At 45.5% G+C, this 20243-nt stretch overlaps 1 protein-coding gene across 3 annotated transcripts in view; it reads right to left on the reverse strand.

Moving 5' to 3' along the window:
- PHTF2 (putative homeodomain transcription factor 2) overlaps positions 1-20243 on the reverse strand; it is a 1638259-nt gene that overhangs the window by 1327289 nt on the left and 290727 nt on the right. The gene's annotated exons all lie outside the window — the stretch shown is intronic.

Here is a 20243-nt window from a genome sequence, read left to right on the forward strand (position 1 = left end):
CTTAAGTCCCCCGTCTTTTTTGGCACCAAGAAGAACCTGGAGTAAAAGCCTGATCCGTACTGGTCTGGGGGGGACGTGCTGGATAACTCCTTTTTCTAGCAGCTGACGAATTTCTGCGGCTGCGGCCTCCCTCTGATCGGGTGGGACATCGGGGAGGTATCTGGGTCTGAGAGGGGGATGGAGAAACGGAATCTCGTAGCCTCTGGATATACTTCGAAGCACCCAGCGGTCTGTCGTGATGGACTCCCAAGCTGCTAGGTGCTTCGAGAAATGCCCCCCCCCCGACTGCCTCCAGAGTGGAGCAGTCGGGTAACCCCTCAGGGTTGCTGCGTGGGCCGATCAGAGAAAGGTTCTCTGGACCCAAAGTTCTTTGGGCCCCCTCTGCCTCTAGGGCGGCGTCCACCCTGTCCTCTTCTGCCTCTGAAGGACGGGTTTTCCGGAGCGAAATGGGATTGTTGAGACTTTCGGAACCACATCTTCTTCTGTCCCTTTTGGTTCTTTGAGAAGGACCTCTGGGGAGCAGAGAAGCAAACTCAGATGGCAGATGTCTTCCCGTCCTTCTCTCTCTGGACCAAGGTGTCGCTCATGGTCTTGCCAAAGCGGGCAGAACCATCAAACGGGGCATTAGCAAATGACGCCTTGAAGGGTTTCGCGAAATCACAGTGGCAGAGCCACGCCTGTCGCCTTAGGATGACGCCCACTTTGCTAGCTCTAGCGGCTCTTTCCGTAGCATGGGACAGTAGTCGCATAGAGGTATTGGAAATAGACCCAAGAGTAGCCATTCAGGTAGAGTACACCTGTTTGTCCTCTGCCGACATGGACTCTGGGGGCGACCCAGCGTATTCTTTAATAAGATCCCGCTGGAGCCGTATGACTTGTGCCATGTAGTTCAGCGACCTTATGGAGAAGGTGGCTGAAGCAAACATCCGCTTCCCCAAATGGTCCATCGCCCGAGACTCCTTGTCTGGGGGATGGACCGAGGGACTCTACTGGGCCAGTTCCCTTTTGGTGGCTGCCGCCACCAACATGGCATCTACGGGGGTTCCATTACTCCAATGTGACATGTCCGAGAAGGGGCTAAGAATTCTGTCTGGCGCCTCTTAGGGACGGGCTCCACAGTGTCCGGCTCCTTCCATGCCCTGGTAGTGATCAGATCTACCAGGGGATCGGCTGGAGGGGACACCCAAGAGGTAGACGGGCCTGCTTCAAATGCCTCCAGGAACACGGACTCATCCGAGGTAGGCACTGCGGCGGACCACTCCCCTCTGATCCTGAGCATCTCCATGATGTCTCCAAATGAGACGTGTTTGGGGGGGTGATCTTGGGGAACCTTTCCCTTCCTCCAAGTCCGTGTCCTCTGTCAAAGACTCAGGGGAGTCCAAGTGCCTCCTTTTGCACTTGCGTTTGTGAGGAACTTCCTTGGGGGGGCTGTCCGAGGAGCCCTCACTGTCCTTGGGGCCGGGTGATGCAAGTCGGACCAGTTTGCAAGGGAGTTGCAGGGTGCAGCGGTAGCTAAGGCCGGGGGCCTGGAATCCCTTGACAGAACCCTCTCCACCACATCGAATGCCGAAGGAGAGCCGCTCTCCCTAGGATCTGAGGGCAGACACTCCCTCGGATCCGACGAGCAGATTGGGGCCGGAGCCGATGCGATCGGATCCGAATGGCCAGTACGCTCCGACCTAGCTGGAGCCGAAGGCATACTGACCGCCTCGGATCCAAAGCTCAACTCTCGACTCAGAGAGCCTGGATCCGAAGAAAAGGGACCAGACAGGCTCAAGGGTGCTGTCGGCGCCGAAGTTCCCGACTCAATCGGCGCCGGCATTCCCCCGGCTCCTACGCTACTGGGCTCTGTAGACCCCGAACCCAAAAAGCGGGCCGGGGAAGGAGCAATCGGGGTGAAAAAAGGGGGTCGAGCTCCCCCCCCCCCCGGAGGGGGGGGGGAGGCAGGAGCACTCCCATCTGCAGCTGGGCCTGGAGGAACCTTCTCATCATCCGGTCCAAGTCTGCATCTGTTAGGCTTCTCGTGGACCTAGAAGAGGCCACCAAGGCGGGATGGGAGTGCCTCCTCGATGACATTGAGGGAGACCAGGCCTCATCCTCCTCTGGCCCCGGCGAAAAGCTGGGAGAACGGAGCCGGGAAGAAGGCCCGGAAGTCCCGGGGGGGAGAAGCTCGCTTGGCTGGCGGGGCTGAAGCAGAGGCTTCTGCCCGCCGCTTGTGGTGTTTTTCTCAGTGCTTCTCCCTCCTGGCTTCCCTATCCTCCTGGCCCAAGGTGGGAGGTTGAGTCCTGGCCAGGGGAAGGGAAGTATCCGTATGCACGGCTGGAGGGACCGGAGGATGGAGCCGAGTCCGGGGGCAGAAATCCCGCCAGAATCAGCTTTGACCTCCGGTCCCTGATAGCCCTGGGGTTGAATGCTGCAAAAACAGAACAGCCAGAAGACAGGTGTTCAACCGCAAGGCATATAACACACCGAGTGTGGCCATCAGCCGGGGAAAGCTTATGACCACACTCGGTACACTTGGAGAAAAAAGTTTTGGCGGCCTCAGACATAATAACCTAAAAACGCACACACTAGGCCCCAAAAACCAAAAACACACCCTAACGCTCTCACGAGAAACAGGGGCGGAAAGGCCAACAATTACTCTAAAACAAATGGAAAGGTAACGCACACACAAAACTCACTCAAAAACTTTAAACTATAATCGAAAAAGAAAAGATTTTTCTCACAGAAAAACTCTTGAAGACCTGGAAGCTCAAGATCAAGCTGCTGGTGTAACTGCGGCAAACTAGATCGGAGGTCAGGAAGGGATGGCAGGGAGTTATGGGTAAGGGGAGGAGCTTGGAGCTCGGATCTTAGCTGTTGGAAACTGCCGGCTCGGATCCAATGTGGATCCGATAACCCATAGGTTGATGCACAAATGAAGTTAACTACTTCAGATCAATAAATGTCTGCAATAAGGGGTTATCACTGAGAAATAATACAATTAAAATATTTATTTGTACAGTGACATAACTTTCCCTACCTGCAGGACAATATTAGAGTCGTCTGATATGAGATCATTTGTAGAGAAGTCTAGTTAAAAAGTTAGTGCACCAAAACCCCAAGCTGCAACGGTCAATGCTGACCGACCCAAAAGTACTCCAGAGGTTACTCATAAAAAGGTACTTTTTTTGGGGGGGGGGGGGGTACACATAAAGAGAGACCCATATGTCAATAATGACTAAAATACCAACCACATCCAGGAAATTTAACATTTCTGTATGGCAGAGTCTGCATAAATACTTCTATACATCAGCTAAACTTAAATGATCAATTCCAGGGTGGCTTGGAGTGCTGGAGATGCAACACAGAGGAGCTTGGTGACTGGCGGCATATTTTCTGGGCCTGACATAGTTTATTGGTAATATAATGGGACAATACAGTAAACAGTTTCTTAGCATCTTGTTACTGCATTTAAGATTAAAGAATGCAGACTCCTTGAAACCATACACAGACTTCTCTCCCATATATTCACCTAACCTTATTTTGAAAATGTCCAATGCCAATAGCACACGAGTGTCAAAGTAATTTCATAGTGAGGGTATAATCTGTTACTAAACAGCTATCCCTTTTCATTGCCTTATTCTTGACGATGTTGTACACTGACCCCTTTGGACAAATGTAAGGATAAGACTACGCTAATCATAACTGGTCCCAATGCCCATCTTTTTGGGACACCAGCTGTTACTCTATACCATTTCAATTTAGCTTCCTGAATCATCACCATTGCACTCTACCCTTCAGCCAGACTGTTATACAATGAACAACACACTGATTGACCTTTTATAGGTGGAGCCTCTTCAACATGTTTTTAAGCAACAGAGTGTACTTAACATCTAGATATATTTCCACACAGGACTGATACAGTCAATGCATTCCTTCTTGTGCTTCTGCCACAGTTGCACTTTTTTGATCCAAGTGAGGATCAGGACTTAAAGCATGTCTAACAGCTAACTCTTCTAATATTACTATTCGCTAAAAAAGGAATAATCCAACAGTGAAAATCCAAAAAATCCTCAAAACAAAAGCTGTAAATGTTGGTATATTAATAACAGCACTGATGGCGGAGGAAGTGAACAGCATTAACAGAAAATGATAATTATACATACATCGAGTCCACAGTTAAATACTCTGATTACTACACTGACAAATAATTTCATATGAGGTCAATGCAACAAGTACTTTAAGAAACAAAAACAAGATATCCAGACTCTTCACTGTATCTAAGGTGCAAAGAAAAGGAAATGGTTGGTGGCATTATCAAAATGAACTTATTTTAGGCTCGCTCAGACAATCCTAAGACAGCATGAATGAGTAGGGATGAGAATTAACATCCCATTAAAGGTTCCATAATGGGTAATTATCTGTATTTTACTTGCACTGTTTTATCAGACAGAATGAACAGATTTCGTGACTTAAAAAAAGGAATGAAAAATGACAAATGTATGCCTACCACTTTTGCCATACAAGGTTTCATAAGAAAAAAAACAACACAGCAGACCATTTTATTGAAATGAATAATGAAGTATCTTCACTAAAAAATAGTGCATACTGCATTTGGAATGGCAGAGATCACTCTTTCAATATGTTTGTTTGGTGGAGGCCTTAACCACTGTCCACCCTTAGGTCTTACAATCCCATGCAAAAGTATTAAGACACCTGTTTGTCAACTCCTGTGCTTGGCATGCTTCAACATCACCACCCACTCTGCCATGAAATCATTTTGAAGTTTAATCACTAAACTATCAGAGAATTGCTGGGCTGAAATTCTGACACGTTCAGTTGCTTGCAGTGAACATTATCAGTGTTGCTTACAGATCCTATCTCGTGACCAGTCAACTGAAAGAACACCTGGACCATCGGTATATGCTGTAAGCATTGAGAAGACCATTCCTCCAATGAACATGAAGGTTGAAATTAAAAACATGCGAGAAATAGAAAATCACCAGGGACCACAGAGACTAAGCATGACTTCCCAAGCTAGCACTTAATGTCACAGCATGCACCATTAGGCAGCATGCCAACCTTCTGGGAATAGAAGCTGAAAATTACAAGAATTTTGCAAGGAAAGGAAACTCCCATCACTGAACCACTAAATTAATACTTTAATCATCTGCTTCACTAATCTGTTAGTAACACTACTTTCTGTTCAAAGCAGAATCTCCGGTAACTGTGTGTAATACACTCGACTCAACCTGTGATGGCTCAGTAATGTGGATTTTTCCACTTACTGGTCCTCAGTATCAAAATTGCATTTGTTACCAGAAGGGTAAACCTCTGAAAAGGATAATTTTATGATCCATGGTAAGACAACAGATACTTAAAAGATGGTAATACTCTCAATCTATTAAATAGGGTGCCCAGCACAAGTTTGTGGCAAACAAAAGTTTGCTGTTCCCATCCAGCACTAACTTGAACACCTTTAAAAAAAAAAAAAAAAAAAAAAAAAAAACTGCACACAACAGTAATACTTCACACAAAAACATATAAAAAGGGACAAAAAAGAGAAAGAATGTATCGGTTGGCCTTTCTTTAAAGTCTGCATCCTTTAGCTCAGCACACCCATAATGCAAAGCAGCACACCACATGCACTTAACTTCTCAACAGGCAGCTCCCAAAACAAAAAGTCCACTGCAGACCTTCTTGCGTTGTAGATTCAGAAGGGTTTCTCAAGAATAACTCAATGGCAGCAGAAAGTGGATCATACCGCTTCCTTTAAAACAATGCGTGTTTACATGCTGAGTGCTGAAAAAAAGTTGTGTACTCACCATACTGTTCCATCTCTGTTATCCATTTTCATTCTTCCTCAGCTGTTGCGTTCAGATCAGACGACTCAACCACTTCTTTCACATCATAGAAAACTTCAGCTTTCAAGCTCCTCTCTTTGCCCATAATTCCCCAACCACCTAACATACTTCAGATCTAGTTTGCTGCCTAGAGATTCATAGACCAGTGGAAAAATAAGAAAAGAATGGAAGCTGGAGCTCAAACTAGGAAGACAGGTTTCTCCAATATCCTTTGATCGTTCCAGAACTAAAACAAGGAGGGGGTAGGTGGGTGGGAAGTTGACGAGGAATGAAAATGGATAACACAGATGGAACATTATGGTGACTATATAACCTTTTTTTTTTTTACTTATCTGATGTCATCATTTTCACTCATTCCTCAAACAACTGGAATGGATTTCCCAGCTACCAAAATCCCGGGAGGACTCCAAGGAAGGATATTCTGGAGCACAGCTGAGCCAAAGGCTGCTCTTCCCTTATAGACCACCTTCAATTTGTAAAGAGCAATAACGACATAAGGATTAGCCTAAGTTGCAGCTACATAAATATCATCCAAGGAAGTTCTACACAAAAAAAAAAGATGACGTAAGTCGATGAACACCTCAAGGAAAGGGCTCTTGGAGGCCATGGTAAAGGTAAACCCACTTAGAAGGGCACACAACTCACGGTTTTAAATTTGTTGTGTTAGAAGGATTAAAAAAGGATTTACATGCTGGCCCATGGGCGGATGTTTTAGAATTCAAGGAGCTATGCTGGCAAATAAAGCTCAATGTCCATATACCACCAGGACTCAATGATTGCCTTAGTATAGTCAGTTACTTGAGACTGCGGTCTTATTGTATATGAATGAGTTAAATTATTTAGGAAGAGGGTTGTTCGTTTAATTATTCAATTACTTGGAATAAGTGATTGTTTTTAGACAGTTTATGTAACTGAAATGAATGCTTTTTAACTATGGTATTTGTGATCCTGTATTATTCTGATGAAATCTGCAGTTACAAACTGACGAAAGCACTAAATAAATCTACACTGGATTATTGTCCGTGTTGTGGTCCTTGGAATCTGGTTTTACCTTTTGAGATTTTTTTTAGTTCTTTAGTTTGGAGCATTACTACAGCCTGAAAGAAGCAAAAACTCTCAAGCTTAAGTCCTACCCAGAATGCTCCTCTCCAATTTACCTTAGATCGAATGTGCAGATAGAAAAAAACAGAAGGTATAATCATAATAATGCCTTTACAGAGACCATATCTGGTGACAAGTATGAAAAAGTGCACAAATCGTACCATAATTTGTTCCACCCAAAGGCCTGAATAGAGGGGATAGAGGGTGGGGAGTCAAGGATAAATAAAGATGGACAACACAGATGGAACGCTATGGTAAATACATAACTTTTTTATCTGATGTTGTCAATCTTCATTTAGCCTTGACCTATGGGACAGAGTCCCCAGCTACCTTATACCTTGGGGGGACTCGTGGAAGTATACTCCTGAGCACCATACAACCAAATGGCGCTCTTCCCCTAGAGACCAAATCCAATTTGTAATGAGTAATAAAGGTATGCGGGGTAGCCCACATCGCTGCTGCACAAATACTGACCATGGAAGCCTCAGAATGAAAAACTGCTTAAGTAGCTATGGCTCTAGCAGTGTGTGCCCTAACAGGCCCAGGTAATTCAACTTTCCTCTTGTTGTATATGAAGGATACACAATCCTTTAGCCATTTAAATAAGGTAATCTTGGAGACGGGCTTACCCAGTCTAGTATTTGAAAATGAAACAAACAGTTGGTCAGATTTCCTTATGTTTTTGTTCTATAAAAATAGAAGCACAATTACCTATTAACATCTAATAAATGCAAACAGTATTCACCTTTGTTTGAGAAACTGGAAAAGAACACTGGCAAACTGACTGCCTGACTGACATTCAATTCTGACACTACTATTGGTAAAAAGGAAGGAAGGGCTCGTGCTCAAGGAAACCCTGTCTTTGTGAAACTTGAAATATGGTGGTTTTTAAGATGATGTTTGAACTTCTGAAATCCTTCTGGCAGAAGTAATCACTACCAGAAATATAGTTTTCCCAAGATAGATTTTCAAGAGTCCCAGGTGGCAGCAGTCTCAAAGGAGGAATGCACTATTGTCTGTAACACTAAGTTTAGCTCTCAATGTGCAAACGGATCCTTATATGGAGGTTTTAACATCAAGTTCCCATTTAAGAATGATTGCAGAGTTTCTGAGAAATTAATGAATATCTTTTTAAACCCATTATGAAAGTCTGAAATAGCCACTAGTTGAACCCTGATAGTAGAGGAAGAGGTCCCTGCTTCAAAAAGCAAAGCTAAAAATTCTAAGACTTAATCGACAGGAGTGGAGAAGGGGTCAATGTTATTATCACGAGCCCAGCAGGAAAATCTCTTCCATCTACTATTGTAGAAATTTCTGGTGGAAGGCTTACAGGAGAGGCCAAAAGAATCCTACGAACTGGGGAAGAAAGTTTATTATGCTTGGCAATCAATGGAACTGGAGAAGCCAAGCCATGAGCGTGAGGTTTTGAAGGTTTGGATGAACTAATCCATGTGGAAGGGATAGGAGATCTGGATCTAGGTCCAGAGTCCATGGTTGCTGAATCAGATAAGGCCAAAAAAAGGGGAACCAAATCTGTCATGGCTAGAAAGAAGCAATGAGGATTATGCTTTGCTCTTCAACCCGATCGCTTTCTTTAGAAATTGGGGAATTAATGGAACTGGGGGAAAAGGTCTACAAAAGTCCAGAGGGCCAACTGTGCAGAACAGAGTCTCTCAAAGACTCCACTGGAGGGAGGACCACGGCGAAGTAGCTGCGGCACTTGTTGTTCAGGGGCAATGCAAATAGGTCACAGCAAGGCTGACCCCAGAGACAAAAAATCTTTCCCACCACTTTGGGATCGAGAGACCACTCATGAGGCAGGAGAATGCATTTCCTCAGTTTGTCTGCTATCACACTGGAACTCCCCGGAATATGTGCTGCTTTTAGAAAGCGGTTGGAAAAGATAACCAACTGCCAAATTCTGAGAGCTTCTCGACAAAAGGGCAAGACTTGGTTGTTCCCTGCTTGTTGATGTACCAAACTACCAACATAGTCTGTCTGAATCACAATCATTCCAAAGGAGAGAGCAGTTTGACAGGCCTGTAATGCTAAAAGCACCGCCCTCAGTTCTAGAACACCGATATCCAAGTTGGCCTCCAGGGGGGACCAAGTGCCTTGGACAGTCTTGCCCACATAATGCCCCCCACACCATCTGGGAGGCACCTGTGATCACTATGGCTTGGGGTTGGCATGGGACAAAGGGGCAGCCCAAGAGAATTTCCTCTGAATGACTCCGCCAATGTAGGTCTTTCTTGCAATGGGTGATGATCAAAATCTGATCTGACACTGGTTGATAAAGTATGGACCACTGAGATGTAAGAAGCCACTGTAGAATTCTTATGTGAAATCTTGTTAGGGGGAAGTAATGATATGGCCACCATCAAACCTAAGGCTTGCAAGATGAGTTGTGCAGTTACTCTCTTGCTTCTGACAATTCTTTTGCACTTGGGCCTTGATCTTTTGCAAGCTTAGATAAGGTAGGGAGGCTATACAAGTATTGGTATTTAGAACCACTCATATGAACTCTAAAGTTTGCGTTGGAGTCAGTTGTGATTTTTCGTAATTTACAGTAATCCCCGGGTTGGTGCAGGTCTGGAGAACATAGTCTCTTGCTTGTTCTAGAACTTGCCTGCTGGGAGCAGTAATAAGCCAGTCATCCAAGTACAGAAACATCCATAATCCGTGCAGTCTCAAGTGAGCAGCTACTACTGCTATGCATTTGAACACACTGGGGACTGTGGTGAGACCAAAGGGCAGAGCTCTGAACTGATAATGACTGGCTCCCAGCTGAAGTGGAGAAATCTCCTGGAGCACTTGTCCATTTTTATGTGGTAATATGCATCCTGGAGATCTATTGAGCACATCCAATAGTCTTTCCATAGAAACGGGAGAATAGACTGAACCGTGCCCATCCAGAATTTTGTCTGTCGAATGGATTTGTTCAAAACACTTGGATCCAAAACTGGTCTCCAGTCCATCTTTTTTGTCACTAAAAAGAATCTTGAGTAAATCCCGGATTCTATCTGGTCTGACAGGAACTCTTGAATGACTTTTTTCTAGCAGTTTTTGGATTTCTAACACTGCTGGTTCCCTCTGACTGGGTGGAACATTGCGGATTTTCTTGCAATTGTGGGGGGGGGGGGTAGAAAGAAGGGTATGGTGTAGCCTCTGGTTATGATCCTCTGCACCCAAATATCTGAAGTTATCTGAAGACAGGTATGTTTGTGCAGGAATAAACATCCCCCCGACTGCCTCCAGAGGAAGAGAATTGGGCTTCCTTTCAGAAGCGCTGGTAGGGTTTACCAGGAAAAGTAGCCCTGGAACCCTGACTTTGTGGGCCACCTCTGCCAAGTGAAAGTACAGTTTTGTACCTACCATAAATGTAGATGTCCGATAGGTATGCATCTGCAGTCATAACATATGGGTTGTCCTGCCTCAGGCAGCCCTTCGGTCGGCCGGATTCCAAAGTCTGGGTCTGGCCTCGGCTGATGTCGCACTTTCCCCGACGTCAGAGCGTCTGGGGTATAAAAGCCATCAGCCAACGCCATTTTCCTCAGTTTTTCTTGCCCCAGATGCCAGGTGCCCTCTAGGAAGGCTAAATTTGGATAAATGCTTAAAAGTTCCAAACATTTGCAAATTATATACACGAATAAACAAACAAATACACCATAATAGATTCCCCCAGCTAGCTAAAAGAGGGGTAAGCACCCTAGGAATACCACAGAGGGGAAGGAGGGAGGGTAATCCTGACTGCAGATGCATACCTATCGGACATCTACATTTATGGTAGGTACAAAACTGTACTATGTCCTTCAAGGATGCATCTGCAGTCATAACATATGGGTAGAATACCATAGACAATCTGGGGGAGGAGGTACTAAGAAAAGGATGGTATAGTTAAGATCCCCTGCAGGACTGCAGGTGCAAACCCTGCTCTGTATCTAGAGTATAAAGGTAGATTGTAATGCTTGGCAAATGTATGCACTGAGCTCCAAGTAGCAGCTTCTAAAATGTCCTTGGTAGCCACCCCCCGTAGGAAGGCTGTAGTGGTGGCAGTGGCCCTTGTGGAGCGAGGCCTGATATTTTCAGGAACTGTCTTTCCATGAAAGGAGTAGCAAAAGCGAATGCAATTTCCTATCCATTTTGAAATTGTCTGCTTGGAAATTGCTCTTCCTTGTACCCCAGTTGCATATGCTACAAAAAGTTGGTCAGTTTTTCTGCTAGTTTTGTTCTGTCCAAGTAGTAGCGTAGTTGTCTGTGTATATCCAGGGTGTGCAAAAGTTTTTCCCCTCTATTCTGTGGATTAGGGAAGAACGTAGGCAGGTGAATAGCTTGGTTCAAGGATACCCTAGATACCACTTTTGGCATAAAAGTAGGATTGGTTCTTAGTGACACCCTGTCCTGGTGGAAAATAAGAAAAGGCTGCACTGCCATTAATGCTTGTAACGCAGATACTCTTCTTGCTGAAGTGATTGCCAGAAGGAATGCAGTTTTCCAAGACAGAAACTGTAGATCCGCTGATGCTGCTGGTTCAAAAGGAGGTAGTGTCAGTTTCTCCAGCACAAAGTTGATATCCCAGGCAGGTAGAGGGGGTCTTCTTGGAGGTTTAATATTTTTGATCCCTCTCAGAAATTGTCTGAGGAGAGGGTGTGAGAAGATAGGTGGATCCACACTGTATTCTGCTGAAATTGCTGAAGCATGAATTTTAATGGAAGAATAGGACAGGCCATTGTGGAACAATTCTGCTAAGTATTCTAGGATATGTGCTAGGTTTGCCACTGTGACATCTGTGCCCTTTGATGTGCTCCAAATGAGAAATCCCTTCCATTTAGCTGAGTATGTCTTCCTTGTGGAAGGCCTGCGAGCCTCCAGGATAATGTCCTTCACCTTCTGAGATAAAACAGTTTGATTAGGATTTAAGGAATTTTCCAGGCAGTTAGCTGCAATGTTTTCAAGTTGGGATGCAGGGTCTTGAAATTGTTCTGCGTCAGAAGAAGAGGCCATAGGGGGAGAGGCCATGATTTTGCCTGAGACATGCTTCTCAATAATGGATACCAGTGTTGTCTTGGCCAGTCTGGAGCTATTAGTATCACTTTTGGCTGTTCCTCCCTGATCTTCAGTAGAACCTTGTACATCAATGGGAGAGGTGGGAAGGCATATACTGTTAGGGCTTTCCAGCTGAAAGAGAGAGAGTCCACCCTCCAAGCTTGTGGGTGGTATGTCCTTGAGCAGAATGTCTTCAGTTGATGGTTGAGTGGGGAGGCGAACAGTCTCTGTTATGAGTTTGAAGATGTCTGGGTGCAGCATCCATTCGTGTGCATCCATGATAGTTCTGCTTAAGCTGTCCGCCAGTACATTTTCTTTCCCTGGCACGAATTGGGCCTGTAGTTGGATATTGAGATTCAGGCATAGTTCCCACAGATTCATAGCCATCCGGCATAGAGGGTAAGAATGTGTGCCTCCCTGCTTGTTTATGTACCACATGACCGTGGTGTTGTCTGTCCTTATTAACAGATGTCCTTGTTGTAGGTAGGGTTTGAATGCCTCGATTGCATGCCTCACTGCCAGCATTTCCTTTTGGTTTATGTGCATGCTTAGCTGTCCTTGAGGCCATAGGCCTTGTATACATTTGTCTTCCATGTGTGCTCCCCATCCTCGGTCTGAGGCGTCCGTGGTGATGGTCTGCCTTGTTTTTGGTTTGTTGAAAGGCAACCCTCTGTTGGACTGGCAGGCCTGAGCCCACCACAGGAATTCCTTTTGAAGGCATGGAATGATTGGTATCATGGTTTCTAAACTGTGACTGTGTTGAGACCATACACTCCTTGGGTACCATTGTAATTTCCTCATATGCAGCCTGGCATGTGGGATTAGAATTATGCAGGATGCCATGTAACCCAGGACCTGCAGGATTTTCCTTGCAGTAAGCTGAGTTTGTCTTGCCAGGATCATGAAGTAATCTGGAAGTTGTTTTTGCTTTTCTTCTGTGAGAAAGGCCATTTGGGTGTTTGTGTCCAGATCTGCACCCAAAAAGGTTATCCTTTGGGATGGTACTAGCCTTGACTTTTGGATGTTGACTGTGTATCCCAAGGTCTGTAGCAGGTGTATGGCATAGGCCAAGTCCTTTAACAAATTTTTCTTGTTGTCCGCTTGTATTAGGCAGTCGTCCAGGTATGGATAAATTTGAATTCCCTGTAGTCTGCAATGTGCAATTACTGATGCCAGGCATTTCGTGAATACTCTGGGCGCAGTAGATAAGCCAAAGGGCAATGCTGAGAATTGATAATGCTCCGATTCTGATCCTGCAAGAAATCTGAGGTGTCTTCTGCAACTTGGTCGAATAGGGACGTGCAGGTATGCCTTCTTGAGATCTAGAGTCACCAGCCAAGACTCCTTGCCCAACATGGGAAGAAGTTGCTGTAGGGTCAGCATTTTGAATTTTGGCACAATGAGATAAGTGTTCAGTGCGGACAGGTCGAGAATAGGCCTCCATTGATTTTCTTTTCTTGGTACAAGGAATAGTCTGGAGTAAAATCCTTGGCCTTGTTCTGAACATGGTACCTTTTCTATAGCTTTCATCTGTAGTAAATTGCTGATTTGTCTTAAAGCCTCTGCCTTCTGATTTGGTGGAAGGTTTGGCATTCCGCTTCTTTTTGGCAAAGTGTGGAAGTGAAACCTGTATCCTTTGTCTATTATTTGCAGTGCCCATGTATCCTTTGTAATATAATGCCAGTTTTTTGAGAATAAAACCAGCTTTCCGCCCAAGGGTGCTTCCAGTTGATCCCTGGTAGGCGGAATCAGAGTCAAGTCATTGAGCCTGTCCTGTAGTAGTGGTTGTCGTAGCTGTTGCACTACTCCTCTGGTTGGCAGGCTGCCACTGACAGCCTCTGTAGGAGCCCTTCGATAGACCTCTGCCTCTAGAGCGCCTGTTCCTGCCTCTCTGGGCTCTGTCCGAGTCTGGAAAGGACCAATTCTTTGTAGGCCAGTTTCTGCTGAATCTCGGTGGTTGAACTTGCAGGAAATCTTTAACTGTTTGCACAGATTTTGCTTTTTCTTCAACCTTTAAGATCTCCTGAGCAGAGGAGCCAAATAAATTTTGTTTCCCCATTTGAGCATCCAGGACTTTAGCTTTGACATGGTCTGGCAAAGATTGCTCCTTCAGCCATGCATGCCTACGAATAACTGCCCCAGTCATAGCTGATCTAAATGAAGTCTCCAGGGCATCATAGCCACATTTTAAGAAATTATTACTAACCTGTTGTGAGTTATGGACCAAATCCTGAAGGGATTTGCGGTCTAGGGGTTCAGGAGAAGAAAGTTTCTTATTCAGTTCATCTAACAAATACTCCTGGTACTGTATCATATGAAATTGACAGTTTAATGCCCTGACAGAAAGAGTTGCAGATGTGTACACCTTTCCCCATCTCTGTAAAGCTCTAGACTCTCTTTCAGAGGGTAGAGGATTTTTGGCAGTAGCGGCTGCAATCCCTTTAGGGCCCTGAGAAATAGTTTGTGGGTCTGCAGAATGGGCTTTATACAGATGGAAATGAGAATCCGGGACCCTGTAGTATCTGTCAGGTTTGGCAGGGGCTGGAGGAAGAGTATCAGGGGCTGTACTGACATCATTGTACACATCATCAATTACATTTAGAACAGGAGGTATAGCTAAGGGCCTATGCTGAGGCAAATGCAAAAAGGTCCTTAATCTTTTTCTAGAATCAGAGAAATCCTGACCTTGCCATTGAAAAAGTTCTCTCGTGGAGTGTAAAGTCTCACCAAAGGAAAACTCTTCAGGAGGGGAGGCTGAAGGGATAGATTCCTCTGCATCTGAATCCTCATAAGGTGAATAAGCCCCTTCCTGGTGGTCTGACAACTCAGATCCATCTGTGGAATCATCTGAGGAGTGTGGTTCAGAGGGGTCAGTCCTGGGCCTTTTGTCTGGAGGAGGTTGAGAGGCCCTGTCTGGGTGAGGCTGTGAACCCCTAATTAAGGAGATAAGGTCCTCAGCAAAGCTGAGGATCTGTGAACTAGAGGAAGGCCTCTGGGGGGTAGATTTGGCAGGCAAAGCTTTTGAAAGTTTGGCAGCTTTAGCCCTAGAAAAGGCCTTAATGGACATGGAAGCAGGGGGCCTAGCTGCTCCACGTGCAGGGGTAGATATGTCCAAAGGTATGGTGTCGGACAATTCCTGAACACTAGCTTCGGTAGGTAGTTCTGAAGCAGACTCAGCCGGGGCCTCTCGGGCCTCGGTGGTCAGAAGTATGGTTTCGGAAGAAGGAGACGACGAGGACTCAGTTTCGGCCGAAACAGAGACACTCGCAGTAGGCCTAGCCGTGGTTTCAGCCGAAACCGTGGGCCGTGAGTGTCGGTCCTTTTCCTTGCGTTTTTTTACCATATGCGAAGTCGGAGTCTCCGACGGCATTTTATAAGCAAAAGCGGCACCAAAAAATTCCTCTGCAAACTCCGACCGACGTCTAAGAGTTCGTCGGTTGAAGGAGGCACAGGCTAAACAGGCCGATACGTCGTGGTCTGGGCCTAAGCAAGGAAGGCAGTAAGAATGGAAATCCTTATGAGGTATTTGTTTCCCACAAGTTAAACAATTATTTACTTTGTCTGACATCGGCTGAGGCAAGAAAGAGTCCCCAACGGGGTACTTAGCTTTTTTCGAAGTCTTCGGTAGCTGAAATCACTGGATCTGACCGACCGGCACTTGCGAACAGCTTCTGCTTCGGGCACCGTGCGGCAAGAAAGACTGAGGAAAATGGAGTTGGCTGATGCTTTTATACCCCAGACGCTCTGACGTCGGGGAAAGTGCGACATCAGCCGAGGCCAGACCCAGACTTTGGAATCCGGCCGACCGAAGGGCTGCCTGAGGCAGGACAACCCATATGTTGTGACTGCAGATGCATCCTTGAAGGACATCAGCATCTTCCATTAAAGCTCTCCCCTCTGTCCTTGGGTGAGCCACTGCCAAGTGTGTCCTGGAAAGGACCTTGGGAATTTTTGAACATTTCTCCACTAGTCTGGTTCCTAGAATAGTACCATTAAGGAGAAGAAAAAGATACACCTACTGCAGAAAGGGTCTTTACATCCTTTTCACACCTGGACAAAGTTTCTCAACTTTTAGGGTAAAAAAGGGGACAATTCAGCAAAGGGGTCCTTGACGAATGAAGACTCTAATGGCTCCGCAAAATCTCACAAGTGCATCCAGGTGGGTCTCCTTATGGGTATGCCTGATCCTGCTGCTCTAGTCGTCCCTTCGGCTGCATGTGCTATGAGCCTCATGGACGAAACTGAAATGTAATCCAAGGTGGCCAACTGAGAAGCAACTTTATCTTGGACTTCGTCAGATACAGTTCTTGCCAGGGCATCTAAACTTTTTAATCAGATCCCTTTGAAGTCTGGTGAAGTGTGCCATGAAGTTTAAACAGTAATGCAAAGGTCAATGAAGAGTAAACCCGCTTGCAAAACCTATCCATCGCTCAAGACTCTCTATTATGACCTCTGCCTGGTCCGCTTTTTGTGGCCGCCACTACAACCATGGCATCTACCGCCAATCCCTTTGCCCAAAACTGATGATCCTCGGGTGCAGTAAGAATTTTGTCTGGTCTCTTGGGATGGATTCAATGGTGTCGGGAGCCTTCTATGCCCATTGCGTGATCAACTTAATGAGCTCATCAGTGGGCGGAGTTACCCAAAAGGTAGATGGTCAAGCGTCAAAAGCCTGCAGGTACACCAATTCCTCTGAAGAGGGCTTATGGGACGTCTAGCCGCCCTCTGTTTAAGGATCTCAAGGATGTCTCCAAAGGAGATGTCTTCTGCGGCTGACCATGGAGAACCCTCCCCTTCATCATAATCAGTGTCCTCCATGATGGATTCCTCTTGAGAATCTAAGTGTTTACTCTTACACTTCCCTCTTCTGAGGAACATCTTAAGTGGGATGATCTGGGGAGGTGTCAGAAGAGGATAAAACGTGTACAGATGACTCCTGCAGTTTCAGCGTTCGCTGTCCAGGTGCTGGAAATGACTGAATCTCTGGACAAGAGGAAGGACCGCAAAATTGCTCTGACAGGGTTGGAGCAGAGTGAATGTCTATGGTGGACAGAGCTCTTTCCATGGCCTGGAAACCTGGTCCCGGAGGGAGCCCGGAACTGAGGAAGACTGTCTCAGAACTGTCTCTCCCCTCCCCAAAGAAACTGTCCCCGAGGCTAAAGCTGGGGTTGAGCTAACGTGTGCAAAAGCACCAAGGTGCAGGGATGGCTCCGAAAAAACTTGAGTCAAGTCCTGCACCCTGGAACAGACAACTTAGCCATGACCCCGAGAGGTCTCCTGATCAGAAAGAACTGAAGAGCTCAGGCTAGGAATTGGTACCCGAGATGGAAATCTAGAGTGACCGAAACAGTCAGCACTGGGAAACTCAGAGCTGGGATCTCCAAGGCCTCAGAGGAGGTCGGAGGAAAAAGAGCAGTTGGGGTCAAAGAAGGAAGGGTTCTGGCACTAGAAGATGCTGGAACAGAGGGCATACCTGAAATTCTCCTCGCAGCAAGGAGCTGATCCACCAATCTCAACACATCCAATTCTGTTAGACTCTTGGTGAAACTAATTGACTGTGTAAAAGGGGATTTTGGTCGGTTCAAAAAGGGACTAGGTAATTGACCTGTGAAAGGATCTATGGATTGGGAATATCTGGTCCTAGGATGATCAAGAAAGGAATATTCAGCATTTTCCACTGGCAACAAAGGCACTGGTGTCAAAATGGGAGACAGCACCTAGACTATCTGTGCTGTGGTCTGGTCTTGGGTCTGTGTCGACAACTTTGGCATCAGAGGAGAAATTTTTGGTACAGAGGTCAGCAGCAAAGTGTCCTTTATGGTTACTCCCAGTTCTGCAATGGAAGAGGGTAAGTACAGTTGTGTACACTTACCATAAATGTAGATGTTCGAGTGTATTCACTGTTGCAGTCATTATATTTGGGTAATCTGCTGGCAGGTTGCCCTCAGTCAGCCTGATTAACAAAGTCTTGGGTGCTGCGTCGATTGCTGTCCTTTCTTCCATGACATCAGGTCATCAGGGGTATAAGACATGCAGCCGACGCCATTTTCCTCAGTTTTTCTTGCCCCAGATGTCAGGTGCCCCCCAAATAGGGAGCAATATATATATATATATATATATATATATATATATATATATATATATATATATATATATATATATATATATATATATACACACATATACACACACACATACATGTAATTTAGAACACAAAAAATATACCTGCAAATAAAGCAAATACACCAAAAAGGCTTTTAAGCATAGTAAAAGGAAGAAGAGGTATAGTAAGAGAAAAACAGGAGGCTGGAGGGTGGGTAACCAGGACTGCAACAGTGAATACACTCGAACATCTACATTTACGGTAAGTGTACACAACTGTACTATGTTCTTCATGTTTCACTGTTGCAGTCATTACATTTGGGTAGAATCCCAAAGCTGTAGTTGGGAGGATGGAATTATACAGCATTAGGAGCAGCTATAAGGCCCTGCAGGACAGCAGTGGCAAAGCCTGCCCTGGATTTAAAGAAGAGAGGTAAATGGTAATGTTTGGTGAATGTATGAACTGAGCTCCAGGTAGCAGCTTCTAGAATGTCTCTGGTAGGAACCCCTCTGAGAAAAGCTGCAGAAGTAGAAGCAGCCCTGGTGGAATGGGATCTGATCCCCATGGGGACAGGTTTGCCATGGTGCATATAGCAGAAACGAATACAATGGCTTATCCATTTTGAAATAGTCTGCTTTGAAATAGCCTTTCCCTTTGTCCCTGCAGCAAATGCCACCGGTAATTGCTCAGATTTTCTTAGAGATTTTGTCCTGTTTAAGAAGAATCTTAGTTGTCTGTGTACATCCAATGAATGCAGAATCCGCTCACCCTTGTTCTGTGGATTTTGGAAGAAGGTTGGCAGATGAATGGTCTGATTAAGAGCCACACTAGATACCACTTTAGGCATAAAGGATGGATTGGTCTTGAGGGCCACCCTGTCCGGGTAAAATATCATAAAAGGCTCCACTGCCATGAGGGCCTGTAGTTCTGAAATCCTTCTGGCTGAAGTGACTGCTAAAAGAAAAGCAGTCTTCCAAGAGAGAAATTTTAGGTCTGCAGCTGGCTCAAAAGGAGGTAGAGTGAGTTTTTCCAACACAAAATTGAGGTCCCATGCAGGAGTTGGTGCTCTCCTGGGAGGTCTTAAATTTTTGGTCCCTCTGAGGTACTGCTTTAGCAGGGGATGAGAAAAGAGGGGAGGCTCTGTGTTGTAATGAGCTGAAATGGCAGAGGCACGGATTTTTATGGAAGAAAAAGATAGGCCCTTGTGAAGCATCTCAGCTAAATATTGCAGAATCCGAGGAATATTGGGCATTGCTTGTGCTTGGTTCCAGGCACAGAATATTTTCCATTTGTCAGCATAAGATTTTCTAGTACTATGCCTTCTAGCCTCCAAAATGACATCCATCACAGATTTGCTGAGAGATGTAATTGGTGAAATTAGTTGATTAGCCATGCTGCAAGATTCAGAGTTTGAAGCTAAGTGTGCAGAATTTGATAGTTCTGCTGAGACAGTAGATAAGGTGTCTGAGGCAGGTACCACTGAGGAAGGTGCGACATATTGCGTAGGTGCTAGTACCAGTGCTGGCGAGGCCAGTCCGGAGCAATTAGAATCATTTTTGTTTTTTCCTGTCTGACTTTTATAGCAAGACCTTGGAGAGTAGAGGCAGAGAGGGAAAGGCATAGACTGACTGGTTTTTCCAGCTAAAGGATAGAACATCCACTTTCCATGCTTTTTTGTGAGGAGTTCTTGTGCAGAATTTGTCCAACTGATAATTTTGGGGAGAGGCAAATAGATCTATGTCTGGGCTTCCCCATTTCTGTGTTAACATGTTGAAGATTTGTGGATCCAGTTTCCATTCGTGCAGGTCCATAAGATTTCTGCTTAGGTCGTCTGCCAGAGTATTTAGCTTTCCTGGCAGTAACTGAGCTTGAAGATGTATTTGGTAAGTCAAGGCTGTGTTCCACAAGGCCATGGCTAGTCTGCAAAGGGGGTAGGAATGTGTACCCCTTGCTTGTTTATGTACCACATAACTGTGTTGTTATCCATCTTTATCAGTAGTTGTCCTGGATGGAATAAGTCCTTGAAGGCTGTCGGAGCATTCTGAACAGCTAGCATTTCTTTCTGGTTGATATGCAGATGCATTTGGTTTGGGCTCCATTTGCCCTGAATGCATCTCCCTGCCAGGTGGGCCCCCCAAGCATAGTCT

This window comes from Protopterus annectens, chromosome 11.part0 (assembly GCF_019279795.1).
Source record: "Protopterus annectens isolate FY-2018-M chromosome 11.part0, PAN1.0, whole genome shotgun sequence".
NCBI classification, from domain to species: domain Eukaryota; kingdom Metazoa; phylum Chordata; order Ceratodontiformes; family Protopteridae; genus Protopterus; species Protopterus annectens.